This window comes from Podarcis vaucheri (genome assembly GCF_965113315.1).
Source record: "Podarcis vaucheri genome assembly, chromosome: 3".
Classification (NCBI taxonomy): domain Eukaryota; kingdom Metazoa; phylum Chordata; class Lepidosauria; order Squamata; family Lacertidae; genus Podarcis; species Podarcis vaucheri.
This window is the reverse complement of record NC_138761.1, coordinates 24,541,515-24,559,919: the sequence shown is the minus strand read 5'-3', so window position 1 is coordinate 24,559,919 and position 18,405 is coordinate 24,541,515. Positions and strand designations below refer to the sequence as shown.

At 45.8% G+C, this 18,405-nt stretch overlaps 2 long non-coding RNA genes across 2 annotated transcripts in view; one reads left to right on the top strand and one right to left on the bottom strand.

The window, feature by feature from the left end:
• Window positions 1-14,631, top strand: part of LOC309529790 — a 56,000-nt gene extending 41,369 nt beyond the window's left edge. The window contains exon 2 of the long non-coding RNA XR_014218461.1: window positions 14,428-14,631. This is a non-coding gene — a long non-coding RNA (uncharacterized lncRNA). The remainder of the gene's footprint in view (window positions 1-14,427) is intronic.
• A 2,456-nt stretch (window positions 14,632-17,087) lies between these two features.
• On the bottom strand, window positions 17,088-17,886 carry LOC309529705. Its single transcript, XR_014218342.1, has 2 exons — window positions 17,755-17,886; window positions 17,088-17,594 (listed from the first exon to the last, which is right to left on the bottom strand). It is a non-coding gene; the product is annotated as an uncharacterized lncRNA (long non-coding RNA).
• Window positions 17,887-18,405: the final 519 nt, after the last annotated feature.

Genomic DNA, 18,405 nt, shown 5'->3' with positions numbered 1-18,405 from the left:
TTGCCACAACTTTCATGACCTATACTTCATTTGCCACCTTGTCTGCCTGCTTACCTGTGCTATAGATGCATATGAGGATATTGATAAAACACAAAAGGCCATGTTAATGTGATTGCATGTACGATGGGGTCAATACAAGTTTTCTCCAGTGTTTCACAAATGCACAAGGCCTGCAACTGTGGAGCAGAAAGGCACTGCAGAGGTAGATTTTGGCTGCACCTATACATATCTAGGTGTGCAATAATCTATTCTTTGAAGTCACTGCAGTTCTCCATACGACCATGCACTGCAGAATCCTTAAATTAGGGATAATGCTGGCTGAATGGATGCAAAATATCAACTATTTGGTGCCCTTTAAGATTAGATTATCACTGAATGGGAACCCAAGCCTTACGAGGAGCGTTTGAAGGAGCTTGTTAGCCTGGAAAAGAGGAGACTGAGACGAGACTGAGACTGAGCCATCTTCCAATGTCTTAAGAGATGTCACAAGGAAATGGGGAAACAAACTGTTTTCTCCTGCTCTGGAGGGTAGGATTCAAACCAATGTCTTCAAGTTATAAGAAAGGAGACTCTGACTAAACATCAAGGGGGAAACGTCTGATGGTAAGAGCTGTTTGACAGTGGAATGGTGTCCCTCTCTCATTCTATAAGTAATGCAACTTTTACAACACAAGTGAAAGGTCTTTGGATCATGCATGTGGCACTCACTGGGACTGGGACATGGTGGGTCAAGGTTGCAGTGAGTGCTCAGTTACTTTTGCAGCCTGGAAGTGCACGACCACCCTCAGGCGTCACCACCAGCTCCTTGACCTCCCTGCCTCCTTGCCCCAAACCATCTCCTCCCCAGCAGTTCCAGTGTTGCCACCACCTGCAGCATGCTTCCCTTATGTGCTACTGCTGGTGCAAGCATCACCACTGCATGCATTACTACAGGCAGACTTTTCACTTGATGCACATAAATCCATTAGAGCATGCACTATGGCACTGTTTCACAAACTTGTTTGGGGCCATCCCCACCATCCATAAACTCATCCGCAATGTCCCCATCACTTTAAAATGCATTATTCAGAACAGACCTTCCACCAAAGAAGATAATAGCACCATAGCACAGTTTACGACACGAATAATTAATAGCACTTTCCACCCTCAAAATCCAATAAAAACTATTTAAATTAATTAATTCAACATAATGGATGAACTTGATGTCAGCTTTTCAAAGTCTGAAAGTCATTTACACCTCCAGCACCCCTGCTGCCCCCTTGCCCCCCTAAGTAAGACCACGCTTTCAGAACCTCCCCTGATGTTTCCTCATGCTTTCCTTTGTATTGAAATGATGGTGTGAATTGACCCTCACATTGTCTCTCGGAGTTACTATTGTCCCCTTTCTCTTTTTAAACTGCTTTTGTCTATGATACCTTGAGTGAACAGCCTTCTTTCAGCCCTGGGAGAAGGCACTTACCTTAATGTGGAAGGCAGAGAAAAGCACAGATAACAAGCAGCAGGATTGGAAGCATGGGGGACATATTGGAATCAGGAGGGTTCTGTGCGCCACAGTAAAACTCTGGGTTCTTCAAAGGAGGAACAATGATTTCCACTCCCTCATGCCAAGACGGGACAACTTGCTTGCTTTATCCCCTTACTGGCATGTGTACAGAAGCTTTCTGTCCCCATTAACTGCATAAATAGAGAGTCCAGTGGGCATTGACTGGAAAGAAAATGAACCCAAAGTGTAACACTGAAGTGACGGGGGCCTGTTTTGTATGAGCTATATCTGAGTCCATTCCACCCGTGACCATCTCTGCAACAATAACATTGTGGACACACTTCAGTTCAATGATCGGTGGTACAAAATTTGATTTAAAAGCTTGCTGGAGGGAAATAAGAAATCCATACAGTAGCAATAGTTGCCAGCATCATGCCCTCCAGGTGTTTGGATGCCTTGTGTTTTCTTATTTTGAGAATGGGGGCAGGGAGTAAGGTTGCTAACAAATTATTTGGTATGTTACTTGTATTTTCCTTACTATTGGATGTTAATGCTTGTGTGTGTGTGTGTGTGTGTGTGTGTGTGTCCCCTACACAGGCATTCATTATAAACTCTATATTTATGGATTTTTTCCTTTTGTATACATGATGTGCATTTATGTTTCTTCCAACTTATATATTCATTCTCTCTCTCTCTCTCGTCTTCTTGAAAACGTTCAAACAATCTCGTTACCGATTTCTAAACAACAAATTGGTAGGAGAGGGACGTTCATAGGTTTAGGGAATGTTGAGGTTTTCAGGGATTGTATGTAGCTATATATACCTCAAACCATATTGATTTAACATCTAGACATTTCCACCACATATGCACTTTTTTGACTTTTGTGTTTTAGAAATAAATGCCTACTATTCCACCTTGGGGGGCATCATGGCAAATTGGGTGACTGTATCTTCAGAGGTGTCCAAAGCAGTGGAGTCTTTCATCAAAATGGCATCCAGAACTTTTTAAATGTAAATAAAAACCAGCTCCTCCATCTCATGAACCAGTGTGCCAAATCTGGTGACAATTGGTGTTAAAGAAAGATAGAACTTTCTTTATGTATGCTACGACAGCAGCAAGAATACTTATCGCAAAGTATTGGAAGACACAAGATCTACCCACCTTGGAAGAATGGCAGATGAAAGTGATGGACTATATGACACTGGCTGAGATGACTGGCAGAATCCGTGATCAGAGGAAAGAGACGGTGGAAGAGGATTGGAAGAAATTCAAAGTTTATCTTAAGAACTATTATAAAATTGATGAATGCTAAAATGTCGAGGTGTTGAGAAAGAAAAAGGGATTACAGTGACATAAGATTAAGTTGAAGAAAAGACTAAGAGGACATTTATTTGATAAAACTATTTAGAAGTTGCTGAAATAATTTTGGAAATTGGGATGCAGAAAGGGGAGGTATGGGGGAGTCCGAGAAACGAGGGTTATGAAAAAAAGGTTATGAAATTATACATGTTTGTTTGTCTTTTTATTTGTTTGTATTGTTTAAAAAATGTTGTAAAACCAATAAATTTTTTTATTAAAAGCAAACAAACAAATCTGGTGACAATATCTTCAGAGGTTTCCAAAGGCATTCAACATGTGTCTTCTAGATAGATAAGAATCTTTATTTGCGTCAGCCATCGGCCATAGGAATAAAACAACAATACGACACACAAAGAATAAAACTAAAAAGTCAATTATATAAAATACATTTTAGGGGACGACAAAATAATAGTAGCAAAACATAACGATAATAATAGTAAAATCCTAGGAGAGGAATCTGGGCGACGACGCTAATGTCACTCAGGTAGCAGCTCTCAATCTTATTGCTCTCTCGACAAATTTGGCAACCTTCTCTGTTGTCGAGCCGTTCTGGTCGGCCAGGAGTGAGAACAGCTTGGCTTCGCAAGAGTGGCCCGGGATGGCAGACAGGAGCGGCGCGATGGTCTCGTCCCTGAGATCTTTATATAGGGAGCAAGACAAGAGGACGTGTGACACAGTCTCCACGCAGCCAGCTCCACAGGTGCAGAGCCGGTTCTCAAATGAAGTTCCTTGATATCTACCCTCAAGAACAGCCGAGGGTAACATATTTAGTCTGGCCAGTGTGAAGGCCCGTCTGAGTTTTGGAATGGTTAAGGTAGACAAATAAGGTGCCCGAAAATCAAAGTGGGAGGGGGGCAGATAAGCGTACCAAGCACTAAATTTCTTAATATAGGCCAGATTATTTTGCTGCTCAATATCCTTCATGCGCTGATCAATAATAGTTTTTGCCTTGGGGAGACCCATTTTCAGGAGATGCTGTGCTTGGAGGCCACATATAAGTAGTTTTTGATGCACTACTTTGGACCACCGACTTCTATGTGCATCTCGTGCTACTAGAGGTAGTAGTCCGGATGGGTTTAAATTTAAGCGAAGCCAATAGTTAAATGTTCTTAACCAGGTTCGGGTTTCGACGGAGAGGAGGCCAGTCTCCAGCCGTAGGGCCGCATTTGGTGCGCATGGTGGAACGGCTAGAATCTGTCTTAAGAATTTAGACTGGACCGTTTCAAGTGTGCGGCAATGATTTCCTGTCCAGATTTGGGCCCCGTAGAGTAATTGCGCCAAGGGTTTTGCTTGAAAGACCTCCAGAGCTGCTGGGATATGTCTGCCCCCTTTCGTAAAGTAAAAGCGAGACAGTATTTTGGTGCTTTGAGATGCTTTTTCCCTAGCATATTTATGATGGGCCTCCCAGGCCCCTGTTGACTGGAAAACCACTCCTAGGTATTTGAAAATTTTGACCTGTTCTATTGGCTGATTGTCCATCTCCCATCTATGATGTCTGTGTCTCCTAGCGAAGACCATCACTTTGGTTTTTTGGTGATTAACCACCAATTGATCTCTCCTGCAGTAGGCTGAGAATTCTCTTAGTAGCCTTTTGAGGCCTACTTTAGTTCGTGATAAGAGAACCGCGTCGTCCGCATAGAGGAGTACTGAAATTGGTTTTTCGGCCAGTTTGGGGGCATGAAACTCCGGGGATGTTAGGTATTTGACCATGTCATTTATATATAAGTTGAATAAGGCCGGTGCTAAAATACAGCCCTGCTTGACTCCTTTGGTGGCTGGTACAGGGCCAATTAGTTGTCCATTTACTGAGGTTCTTACATATAACTTGGAGTCTTTATATAGGCTTTTTATCAAGAATAGTAATCTTTTATCAATGTTGGTAACATTGAGTTTAGCCCAAAGTTTGACTCGTGAGATCGAGTCAAAGGCCGCCTTCAGGTCAATAAATGCTGCGTATAGAATCCCACGTGTTTTATTGGCGTATTTATCAATGAGATATGCTAAAACGAAACAATGGTCTATTGTTGTTCTGCCCTGTCTGAAGCCGGCTTGCTCCTCTGCCAGAACTGCCTCCGTTTCCATCCAGTCAATTAGTTTGATGTGGAGGTGTTTGGCATACAATTTGCTGGGGATAGTAAGGAGGCTAATGGGTCTATAGCTCGCTGGATCTGCCATAGGACCCTTTTTGTAGATTGGGATGATTACTGCCTCTGTCCAGCAGCCAGGGATTATGCCTGTTGAATTGATGTATGTGAATATTGACGCCATTAAAGGAGCCCACCAACTGATGTTGTTCTTCATGAGCTCTGCTGGAATGTGGTCTATGCCCAGGGCTTTGTTGTTTTTCAGTTGGGCAATTAGGTTCCCCACCTCCTCTATGGAGACAGGAGGCCAATATGGTAAATTCTCAGAGTAGGCACTTGGATCATTGTTCTGAGCTTTGTCGTCGAAGAATAATAATAATAATAATAATAATAATAATTTATTATTTGTACCCCGCCCATCTGGCTGGGTTTCCCCAGCCACTCTGGGCGGCTTCCACAGAAACCAAAAAAACATTAAAATATCATACATTAAAAGCTTCCCTGAATAGGGCCGCCTTAAGATGTTTTCTGAATGTCAGGTAGTTTTCCATCACCTTGACATCCGATGGGAGGGCATTCCACAGGGCGGGCGCCACCACCGAAAAGGCCCTCTGCCTGGTTCCCTGTAGCTTCGCTTCTCGCAATGAGGGAGCCGCCAGAAGGCCCTCGGCGCTGGACCTCAGTGTCCGGGCAGAACGATGGGGGTGGAGACGCTCCTTCAGGTATACTGGGCCGAAGCCGTTTAGGGCTTTAAAGGTCAACACCAACACTTTGAATTGTGCTCGGAAACGTACTGGGAGCCAATGTAGGTCTTTCAAGACCGGTGTTATGTGGTCTCGGCGGCCGCCCCCAGTCACCAGTCTAGCTGCCGCATTCTGGATTAGTTGTAGTTTCCGAGTCACCTTCAAAGGTAGCCCCACGTAGAGCGCATTGCAGTAGTCCAAGCGGGAGATAACTAGAGCATGCACCACTCTGGCCAGACAGTCAGCGGGCAGGTAGGGTCTCAGCCTGCGTACCAGGTGGAGTTGGTAGACAGCTGCCCTGGATACAGAATTGACCTGTGCCTCCATGGACAGCTGTGAGTCCAAAATGACTCCCAGGCTACGCACCTGGTCCTTCAGGGGCACAGTTACCCCATTCAGGACCAGGGAGTGCTCCACACCAGCCCGCCCCCTGTCCCCCAAAAACAGTACTTCTGTCTTGTCAGGATTCAACTTCAATCCATTAGCCGCCATCCATCCTCCAACCGCCTCCAGGCACTCACACAGGACCTTCACCGCCTTCCCTGGTTCTGATTTGAAAGAAAGGTAGAGCTGGGTATCATCTGCATATTGATGGACACCCAGTCCAAACCCCCTGATGATCTCTCCCAGCGGCTTCATATAGATGTTAAAAAGCATGGGGGAGAGGACGGAACCCTGAGGCACCCCACAAGTGAGGGCCCAAGGGTCTGAACACTCATCCCCCACCACCACTTTCTGAACACGGCCCAGGAGAAAGGAGCGAAACCACTGTATAACAGTGCCCCCAGCTCCCAACCCCTCTAGACGGTCCAGAAGGATGTTATGGTCGATTGTATCAAAGGCCGCTGAGAGATCCAGCAGAACTAGGAAACAACTCTCACCTTTGTCCCTAGCTCGCCGGAGATCATCAACCAGTGCGACCAAGGCAGTTTCAGTCCCATGATGAGGCCTGAACCCTGATTGGAAGGGATCCAAATGGTCCGCATCCTCCAGGCGTGCCTGGAGTTGTTCAGCAACCACACGCTCAATCACCTTGCCCAAGAATGGAAGATTTGAGACTGGGCGATAGTTGGCCATACTGGCCGGGTCTAAAGATGGTTTTTTAAGAAGCGGTTTAATGACCGCCTCTTTCAGCGGATCTGGGAATGTTCCCTCACAGAGGGAAGCATTCACCACCCCGCAGAGCCCATCGCCCAGCCCTTCCCGGCTAGCTTTTATAAGCCAGGATGGGCAAGGATCAAGGAGACAGGTGGTTGGTTTCACTCGTCCAAGCAGCCTGTCCACATCCTCGGGGGTAACGGATTGAAATTGATTCCATGCAACTTGACCAGGCAGGGCTCTAGCACTCTCCCGCCCCAGCCCTGCTCCCACGGTGGTGTCTAGCTCCTTCCGAATATGAGTGATTTTATCTGCAAAAAACGTTGCAAAATCGTTGCAGGAGATCTTGGGGTCTTTACAAGGCCCCGATGGTAAAGGTGGTTCCGTTAAGTTGCGGACCACCTGAAAGAGTCTCCTGCTACTATTTTCTGCAGATGCAATAGAGGCGGTGAAGAAAGTCTTCTTCGCCGTCGCTATCGCCACTTGGTAGGCTCGACGTTGAGCTCTAACCTGTGTCCGGTCAGATTCGGAGTGAGTTTTCTGCCACCGACGCTCTAGCCGTCTCAGCGATTGTTTCATCGCCCTCAGCTCCGAAGAAAACCACGGGGCTGTCCGGGCTCCATGCAATCGGAGAGGGCGCTTCGGAGCCAGACAGTCGATAGCCCTGGTTAACTCCGCATTCCAGCGGGCCACCAGGGAATCAGCTGAAAGGCCATCAACATGGGATAAAGCATCCCCTACCACTCTCTGGAAACCATTTGGATCCATTAAGTGGCGGGGGCGGACCATCCGAATTGGTCCCACCTCCCTGCAGAGGGGAAGGGTCGCGGAGAAGTCCAGTTGCACCAGGAAGTGATCTGACCATGGCACTTCTTTGGTTTCATTTTTACTTAGTGTCAGATCACCCACGTCGCTAGAGGTGAATACCAGGTCTAAGGCATGTCCATGACTATGAGTTGGGCCCAACTTATTCAGGGACAGCCCCATGGAGGCCATGCTTTCCACGAAGTCCCGAGCGGCCCCTTGTAAGGTCGTGTCGGCGTGGATGTTAAAATCCCCCAGGACAACCAAACTAGGTGTCTCCAGGAGAACATCCGCCACGACCTGAAGCAGCTCGGACAGGGAATCCTTGGTGCAGCGGGGAGGTCGGTACACCAAAAGGAATCCTGTACTGCCCCTATTGCCCAACTTCCAGAACATGCACTCAGAAAACTGGGTCTTCCCAGTAGGACGCCTGGTGCAGACTAATGACTTCCTAAAAATCACTGCAACCCCCCCTCCCCGCCCACATGACCTGGGTTGCTGTGCGTAAGAGAAACCTGGTGGGCAGGCGGCAGCAAGGACAGGCCCATCTGTCTCATTCAACCAGGTCTCTGTCACACAAGCCAGGTCAAATCCTCCATCCACAATCAGGTCGTGGATGGCAGTGGTTTTATTCACCATTGACCTGGCATTACACAGCAACACCTTCAGGTTATGTGGGTTTCCCCTGTTGATTCCAGTATCCATCTGGTCAAGGCCAGACCCGGAGGCAGGGATAGTCTTCAAACAACGACTAAACCTGCCTCCTCGGTAATGACATGGTCTGGTCTTAGCGTAACTCCGCCTCCTGCCCATGATCACCGAGATCGGATGTCCCAGTGCTTCCCGCCCTGTGGAACTTGTCCCAGCCATCGTGTTGGCTGGGGCCTCACTCCCAGGCAGCCCTGATCCCACCCCTTAAAAACAAAACACAAACTATACAGAACCAATAAAACAACAGAAAACAAAAACAGAACAATTACACTAAAATTAATCCCCAACCAAATATCCATTACACCCACCCACCCCCAGCAAGAGAAAAAAGGAAAAAAAGAAATACAAATTTAAATTGCCACCGACTGCTTGAGGACATTTTAAAACACATTGGAACAGGGAAGCAATTGCAGAACACTTCCCAGCTTCCCCAAAAGTTTGTTCCAAATAAGGGCCTGGGCCACGCCCCCTGGGCCAGTTGGAGAAGGCCCTGGAAGGGAGCAGGCCCTGCAGTCCTCACCCAGCCGATGGTCCGAGGCTTCCCTGCAGCAGGAGTCCCTTTATAGCCGGGAGAAAGGGCCTGGGCCACGCCCCCTGGGCCAGTTGGAGAAGGCCCTGGAAGGGAGCAGGCCCTGCAGTCCTCACCCAGCCGATGGTCCGAGGCTTCCCTGCAGCAGGAGTCCCTTTATAGCTGGGAGAAAGGGCCTGGGCCACGCCCCCTGGGCCAGTTGGAGAAGGCCCTGGAAGGGAACAATTACACTAAAATTAATCCCCAACCAAATATCCATTACACCCACCCACCCCCAGCAAGAGAAAAAAGGAAAAAAAGAAATACAAATTTAAATTGCCACCGACTGCTTGAGGACATTTTAAAACACATTGGAACAGGGAAGCAATTGCAGAACACTTCCCAGCTTCCCCAAAAGTTTGTTCCAAATAAGGGCCTGGGCCACGCCCCCTGGGCCAGTTGGAGAAGGCCCTGGAAGGGAGCAGGCCCTGCAGTCCTCACCCAGCCGATGGTCCGAGGCTTCCCTGCAGCAGGAGTCCCTTTATAGCCGGGAGAAAGGGCCTGGGCCACGCCCCCTGGGCCAGTTGGAGAAGGCCCTGGAAGGGAGCAGGCCCTGCAGTCCTCACCCAGCCGATGGTCCGAGGCTTCCCTGCAGCAGGAGTCCCTTTATAGCTGGGAGAAAGGGCCTGGGCCACGCCCCCTGGGCCAGTTGGAGAAGGCCCTGGAAGGGAGCAGGCCCTGCAGTCCTCACCCAGCCGATGGTCCGAGGCTTCCCTGCAGCAGGAGTCCCTTTATAGCCGGGATAAAGGGCCTGGGCCACGCCCCCTGGGCCAGTTGGAGAAGGCCCTGGAAGGGAGCAGGCCCTGCAGTCCTCACCCAGCCGATGGTCCGAGGCCTCCCCGCAGCAGGAGTCCCTTTATAGCCGGGAGAAAGGGCCTGGGCCACGCCCCCTGGGCCAGTTGGAGAAGGCCCTGGAAGGGAGCAGGCCCTGCAGTCCTCACCCAGCCGATGGTCCGAGGCTTCCCTGCAGCAGGAGTCCCTTTATAGCTGGGAGAAAGGGCCTGGGCCACGCCCCCTGGGCCAGTTGGAGAAGGCCCTGGAAGGGAGCAGGCCCTGCAGTCCTCACCCAGCCGATGGTCCGAGGCTTCCCTGCAGCAGGAGTCCCTTTATAGCCGGGAGAAAGGGCCTGGGCCACGCCCCCTGGGCCAGTTGGAGAAGGCCCTGGGAGGGAGCAGGCCCTGCAGTCCTCACCCAGCCGATGGAAGAAGAGGGTTTGGAAATATTTCATCCACTCCTGGGGTTCTACAGTACATGTGGGACCAATCTGCTCTTGGCCCAGGAGCCCCCTAATGGTACGCCTGAAGGAGGTTGAATCTTTCTCATTCGAGGCCTTCACTAAGTTACACCAGGCCAATCTCTCAGCTTTTTGTTTTTTTGCCTTTAATAGCTGTTTATAGTTTCGTCTTAAATCGATGTAAGCCATAAATAGCAAGGGTGCTCCGGTGTTTCTGTAGTTCCGATAGGTTGATCTCAGACGTTTCCTTGCTTGTCTACACTCCAAATCAAACCATCTCTCTTGATCCTTTGCCCGCTTTGTAACAGAATTAAGTATCTCAGTTGTTAGAAAGGTCTTTAGTCTTGCTAATAACTCGTTGAACGAGTCCATGGCCTTTCCCCCGGTATTAGCTGATACAATGGCTGTGTAGATGGTCTTCACGTCTTCCGAATGGAGGAGATGAGTTAGCTCTGTATTGAGCATAGGGGTCCATTTAATTCTTCTGGGGGCCAGTGATCCCAGATTAACGATGGGGGTGTAGTAAAGGTTAGCCGTGGGTTTGTTAAACGATGGGCCACTGAGCGCTAGAATTAGTGGGAGATGGTCACTTTCGGTGTTATGTCCCACTTGAAACTTTGACACAGAGTTATAGGCGAATCTTGATATCAGAATATAGTCTATCACACTTCCTCCCATCTTTGAAAAATGGGTATACTCCCCTGGGCGATCCTCTTCCTTACTACCGTTTATTATCAGCTCCCTTCTTTTTGCGACCTGGGCTAGACATAGCCCTGAGAAGTTGCATTTATTGTCTTTAGAAAGTCGTGAAACGCCTGCTTCGGTTGGACTTTCAGGGTCCTGAATCTGATTATATTGGCTATAAAGATTGTTGTCATCAATTCCCATACGGGCGTTGAAATCCCCCCCAATTATAATCGGTGTAGAAGGGTGGGAAGATTCTATGGACTCTAGAAATGCCTCTAACTCTGCCCAGTTAGCTTTCACTATAGATTTTTTTTTGGCAGGGGGGCAGATAGACATTGACCACTACCAGTGCATCTCTCTTGAATTTGAGTAGGACTGCCGTGGCGAGTGAATTGCAGTTTGGGAGGGCTTTTAAGGAATGTTCAAGCTCTGTGGAGATAAGGCTAGCTAAACCTCCACTAGGCCTACCTCCCCTCACAGATGGAGTAACAAATAGGGAGTGACAAGAATACCCATTGAACAGAATGGGGTCGCTGTGCCAGGTCTCCTGCAGGAGGATGATATCGAATCGCTTAAGGAACATTGCAAGTTGTTGATTGTTTTTCTTAGCGCGCCATCCTGCAATGTTCCAGGACAGCAGCTTTAATTCTCTGTCCCTCCATGGTGTAAATTTGTTGGGTCCACGGTGTCCAGTGACCCCTTTACATCTAAAAAAACACTCCCATTAAGTTTGTCGATAGGCATCTGCTGCATAAGGGAATGATTATCCATAGCTCTTGGGGACTTAAGGGGGTGGTTTGGACTTGGTGGAGTTGCTAATTCATTTGGGGAGAGTTTTAGATAGTTGAACCAGGTACTCGGGGATGTGACAGTCTGTTTGGGTTTTGCCTTACCATACACCAGCGGGGGCTGCGATTGGACTTCCGAATCTACACATTTAAAGGCACCTCCTACTGTCCTCTTGACCACTAGGCACTTGGGGGATATAGGTTGTATGTGTGAGCCTTCCGTGGTCTCAACATGGACCTCCTTTTTGGTCAGTCTGCTTCTCAGGATGTCCAGTCTGACCAAGATTTCCTTTTGGGCTGGCATCTGCAGAGACCAGAACCAATTTATTAAGGCATGTTCTTCTATGGAAAGGGAGTCCTCTCTGTCGTTCAGATGAAGTTGAGTCTCAGTAGGAGCTATGTTTTCCTGCTGGTGCACTAGGCTCTGGTTTTGCTGGTTTTGTTGCATGTGCACTCTATCATTTTGTACCTCTGTTCCTGGTCTCCCTACCCCTTTGGCCGCCAGTAGGGAGGTTAGCGGGGCTCTGTTTTCAAAGATTCTTAATAAATCTATTCCTTTCTTTAAAAATAGATTTCTTGTTCTAAAGATGAAGTTGACCAGATTATGATCTGTGAAAGTGATCAAGGCACGGACTGAATGTCCATCTTGATATAGGTAGTCAGTACTGTCTATGTCAGTTGCTTTAACTGCCCCAGGTAGAATGTTGTTTATAATAGTCAGCAGGTGCTTCACGCGGTCTGTCCCTGTGCGAGGACCCAGTAGTTTTGGATAGTTCGTGAATACCATCTTTTCCGGGCTTAGGACCAAGATCCATTCTTTCTTTCTACTGCGGGCTTGGAGTTCCCGCGGGTTCCCATCTATATTGGAGATCCCCGACTTACTTCTGTTTGCAGTTGCTACAGGGGTCCTGGGTGGATTCAAGACAGGAACATCCAGCTGTAGTTTGGTTGCTTTTGTCAGGCTGGGCGAACACAGGGGGAGAACAGCTGTGGGGGGGCTTATTTCTTTGAATGTACTTGGGGAATTATTTTCACATATAGGGAGGGGTTTGGTCTTTGGCGAGTCTCCCTTGTCGAACTCTTTGGTGCCTTGAGCTTTGATTTTTTTTGTGGATATAGGAGGTGATGATAATAAGTTGAAGAGTTTCTGCCACTGTTTTTTAACGATGTGTTGGGTTTTTTTGGACGGCTTAAATTTTTTGATATTTTTAGTTTTCTTCATCTTGGGTTCCAGTTTTCTTTTGCGTGAGTTCTTTTTGGGTGGTATGTGGATTCTAGCCTCTGAGTCCAAGGACTGATCTGTGGCTCTTTTTACTTGTTTGAAATTCTCCACAAGCGTCAGGAGCAGGCCATTTGTTACTGCTAGGAAGTTTTTTATGTTGTAGAGGTCTGTGCGTATCTGATCTATTTGATCGTGTAACTGGTCACCCCTCTCTTCTATGCTGTTGGCAATCGCTGTGGGCTGAAGGTCTTGCTGGTTCCCCCTGAGATTCTGAGGGTCTTGCTGGTTTCCCCTGAGATTCTGAGGGTCTTGCTGGTTTTCCCTGAGATTCTGGGTTAATTTTTGGTGCTCGAGGTTATTGGGGTTGGGGGAATTGGTCATCAGGGCGTTCTCAGCTACGTCCAGTTCCTGCGCCCAGCTCATGGAATAATTTGGTCTTTCAAGCTCAGTTTGTAAGTCTTTGCGTTGTAATGACCAATCCAGCACAGTAGGGGCAATTTCTTTTGGGGTGCTCTCGTGCTGTGGATTCTTACTCCCTTCTTTATGGGGGAAGTAATTGGTGATTTTACTTTGCGTCCTTTGGGGCTCCCACTCCCCCTGAGGTGATATTGGTGCAATTCCCAGGTCCATATAGTTCTTTCTTGTAAGGACCATATTGAGCGTGGAAAAAGGTAATTGGGAGTAGTTTGCTGGAGTCTCCTAGTCCTGGGTTTTTTGGCTTCACTTGTTTCGCTCACGAGACGGATTATGTTTATCTTCCAGTTTCCCACCTTCGAAAGGGAGGGTTGTTTTACAAGCAAGGTTTCATGCTTGCCCCTTATCTCGGTGGGCCTCTAGGGTTTCTGCTCCTTTTTCCGTCTTTAGCTCTCAGCTTTAAGGCTTTCAACGCTCACCGCGGAAATATTTTTGGAAAGGGGAATAATTTACCTCGGCCTTGACGATACAGCGTGTTCGTGCCTCCCTTCAATAGATGAAAGCTGTGTGTTAGATGCAAAAACTGCAATCTATCTTCTTTAGCGTTCCTTGTTACGCTAAGTCGAGTTGAGCCATAAAACAGTAGATAATAAAACAATAAAACAATAAACCATTGGGCTAAAAGCAGAGGGGGTAAAAAGTAACGACTAAAAATATAAACATAAGGTCAGAAGATGGCTAAAACCTAATTAAAAGCTTAATTAAAAACGGGAGGTTCTGGCTAGGCTGCTACCTCCGTCGCCATTTTCCTTCTCCCATGTGTCTTCTATGTTGCCTTTTTAGCACCTGCTAAAGACATTCCTCTTTCGTTATTTTTTTAATTTTTTATTGAAATAAATACACAAATACACAAATCCACCCTCATTAAACATGAACATAACATACAGTGAGCATAACATACAACAATACAAACAACCAAATAAAAGACTTCCTTTATCCTGTATCTGGCCTCTTTATTTACTTCTTATAAACTGTTTCTTTTATGAATAATTATTAAGATTTTTTTCTAATTATAACTTAAATATCCACAAAATCTCTTGCATACATTAATCGAAACAAATCCAGGTATGTATTTTAGGGCACTGTTTTGTGAAGTATTCTCTGCATTTCCCTCAAGCTTTTTGAAACTCTTGTCTAGTGTGATCTCTAATTGCCTCTGTTAATCTAGCCAGTTCAATATACTCTAACAGTTTGTCTTGCCATTCCTTTTTTGTTGGCACAGTTTCTTTTTTCCACTTTTTAGCACTTAGGATCCTTGCCGCTCCTGTGGCATAGAGGACTATTTTCTGATCTTCTCTTGCTATACCTGTGTCCGTTATCCCTAGTAGAAAAGCTTCTGTATTTTTTCATAAAGTTATACTTAAACATTTTTTTTAGCTCATCATACACTGTGTTCCAGAAGTTTTTGATTTTTTCACAGGTCCACCAAACATGTATAAGTGTCCCCTCTGTTTTACCACACCTCCAGGTCAGATATGTTTTTGTCTCATACATTTTAGCTATTTTGGTAGGTGTTAAGTACCATCTATAAAACACATTGATTAGGTTTTCCCTCAATACTTAACAGGCTGTAAATTCCAGATTTCTAAATCTCTTTTTATTCCTTTCCAGGTTTTTATGTAATTATCTTTGAGTAGATTACTATTCACTGGGCAACATTTTTTTTTTACTTTTTGAATGTTGTCTAGATTGCTACAACTGATTTAGGGTATTTTTCCACTGCTGAATCAGGAAATGGCATCTGTTTCCCTCCATCAGGTCAGGTTTTTGTGCTATGTTGATTTGAAAAAAATCAGATCTTGTGACAAAATCGATTACATTTTTGTGGTATTATTTTCCAACAACATATATTGATTACCTGATAGAAACATCGATTATTGTAAACTGAATGGTGGGCACTGATAAAGGTAAGTACACGTAAATTGCATGTTGCTTCACCATTTTTCAAACTTCAGGGCTTGAACTTGTGTTTCTTGGAACTCCTGGAATGCTCAGCGGCAGGGAGGTCTCTCTTCAGAGTCCAACAGTAGTCAGCCATCATGACTGCATCCCAGCGACCCTGATACCTGGTCTCCATCTCTTTCATGTCCTGATGGAATCTCTCCCCCTGCTCGTCACTCATTGAACCCAAGTTCTCAGGAAACTGGTCCATATGTGAAAATAGGTAGTGCATCTTGACGCTCATGTTGCAGCCCAGTTTTCTGAAAGCAGTCAGCATGTTGTTGACAAGTTCTGCGTAGTTTCTGGCCTCATTGTTGCCAAGAAAGTTCTTCACTACCAGAACAAATGCCTTCCACGCTTCCAGTTCCACTTCGTTCATTGAGTTTCCAAACTCTGAATCTCTGATGAGCTGATGGATCTGAGGACCATCAAAGATGCCAGCTTTTAACTTTTCTTCTGGAAAAGCCTGGCACAAGTAAGTGAAGCAGTCACCATCCTTGTCCAGAGCCTTGGTGAACTGCTTGATTAAGCCGAGCTTGATGTGCAGCGGTGGGAAGAGTATTCTGTCTCTGTCCACCAGAGGGTCATTGATGACGTTCCTTTTTTTGTAAGGCACCAATTCCTCCCGCACAGGCCAGTCCTTCTTCGTGTAATGCTGAGCACGGTCCCTACTATCCCACATGCACAGAAAACATGGGTACTTGGTGAAGCCAGACTGTTGTCCCAACAAAAAGTAGGCCATCTTCAGGTCAACACAAATAAACCACTTATGCTGATTATAACCAATTTTCTTCACCAAATACTTCACCGCTTCATAGTTCTCCTTCAGTGTAGTCGAGTGAGCCAGGGTATAGAGGCAAACTGGTTGCCATTGTGTAGCAGAATACATTTCAGTGATCACTTGCTGCTGTCAATGAACAGTCTCCAATCTTTGGGTTCATACTGTGGCACTCCAAGCTTGAGCAGAAGCTGCGCAATATCTGCACAGTACACCAAGTCCTTCTCTTCCGAGAAAAAACGGAGGTTTTATGACTTCAAACTGATCCCTTTTTGACATAATCACCCAGAACTATCGGACCTGAATACTTCTTGTCATTAAAATAATCATTTCCAATCAAAACAATTATTCGACATAGCATTTTACCCCCACCAACTTCTTCTAAAATGCTCCACACAAGTGTACATGTGAACAAAAACGTAAAAAAAGACATGTGGCCATAGCTCAAAAACTTGACATGACTGAGCAAAACCAATGTGATTTTTGGATTCAGCGCATCAGATTCATCCTAAATCAACTGAAAAAATGCAGACAACAAATTTGTTGTTGACCAGTGTAATAATTTAGGGCCTTACAGCACATCATCCTTGAGTGTTTTAGTCTTACCAGAAGGTGTCCTTAACCCTTTTGTGATTATTGAATAAACTAATTGGTAAGAACTTTTCTTTGTTTTTCTCAGCTTCTTTGCTGCCACCATGAGAGGGATCTGATTCCCTGAAGCCTAATAAAGGCCGAGTTTCCAGATACTTTATCACATTGGTTGCCCTCCTCTACACATGTCTCAGCTTGTCAACAACCTTCAATTGTGGTGCCCAGAATTGGTGGCAGTATTCCAGGGGTGGTCAGACCAAGGTAGATGTCTATATCTATATAGTATTTCCATGGCCTGGGACAGATTAGCTCATGTTATCAGTTGCTAATGATCAACAGTGGGAGACAGCGACTGCCTCCATGTTATGCTCCCAGAGGCATCTGCTTGGCCACAATGGGAAACAGAATACTGAACTAGATATTCATTTTTTTCTGATCCAGCAGGGATCTTCTGACATTAATAAGACCAGCCTTCACTCTTCACAGCTTAGTCCAAAATAAAGATGTCAATGAAAAATTGGCTTTCTCCTGGGCTATTTTTATTTTGGAATGTGAATTCCAGGAGCTCTCTTACTAGTTGGGCTCCCTTTTATGGCACAGAATAATATATTGTGACAAAAGAACATCATATTGACTTTAAAGAACATAAGAACATTAAATGCATACTTTATGAAACACGCGTTGATCCATGTAAATGACTGTTGGAAACTCAATTCATCTGTATGCTATATCCTACAATTTTTCAACTTTAATTACATACATATATGAAAAAGTGCTAACTGCTTCTGTGGGTCCTCTGTTGTGATGCCAAAATAAGAGGAGGTGGCCAACATGTTTAGCTATGTTGCAAAACTTCCATTGGCTAGTTTTACCTCATTTATAACCCGTCATTGCAGAAATTAATGCCTATTGATGACTTTGATTCTTCGCAACATTTGTACTCAACATGGATATGTTTGGTCACCTGCTGTTTGGTATCACATGCTTCTTTTGGCCCACAGCCAACCTTTGTCCAGATTAGTCTCCCCTCTAAAATGAGCCAGAAAAAGAAGAGGAAAAGATGCAGTGAGCCACTTTAGTCATATTAACTATCCAGAGTATAACACAGTCCAGTTTCTTTGTCCCCAACACAGATCAGGCATGAACACAGAGAACAGTGAATCTAAAGAATGAGGGTGAGGTTTCTTACCTTCATAGGCTTTGGCTATATTGCAGCTTTCCAGTTCAGGGTCAGGTATGCAAATCCGGTCAGAGCCTTCAACTCCAATACATCCTTCTTCAGTCACTGTGCAGTCCCGACATAGCAAAGGATATGCTCCAAAAGACAATTTTTCACAATTAAGCACATTCCAAACTACTGCTCAAACTCACACTGAATTGTGCATTCTGTGCAATAATTTTCTCACAGCACAACTTTTTACTGTTTGGGCTATTTGGTGACGAATTTGAAGAACCATCAGCCTACCGATAGCTCAGTTGATTCAAACATGGTGCTGATAATGTCAAGGTCACAGGTTCGATACCAAAATGAGACAGCTACATAGTCCTCCATTGCAGGGGATTGGACTAGATGATCCTCAGGGTCCCTCCCAATTCTATGATTCAATAAGTTATTATGACTGCTTCCTCTGCCCCACATTTATGATTGAGTTCTGTAGCTTCACAATGATATGTATGTTGTGTCACCCCCCTATTTCCAATGTTTCAGAATAAATGTTTTTAAGCATCCAAAACAGCACCATTGACAACGAGACATCAGGAACCACCCAAAGTACAGGAGGGGATCACATAATCATGTGAAGAGAGGGATAAATACAAGAGAAGTATGGGGAGTGATTGG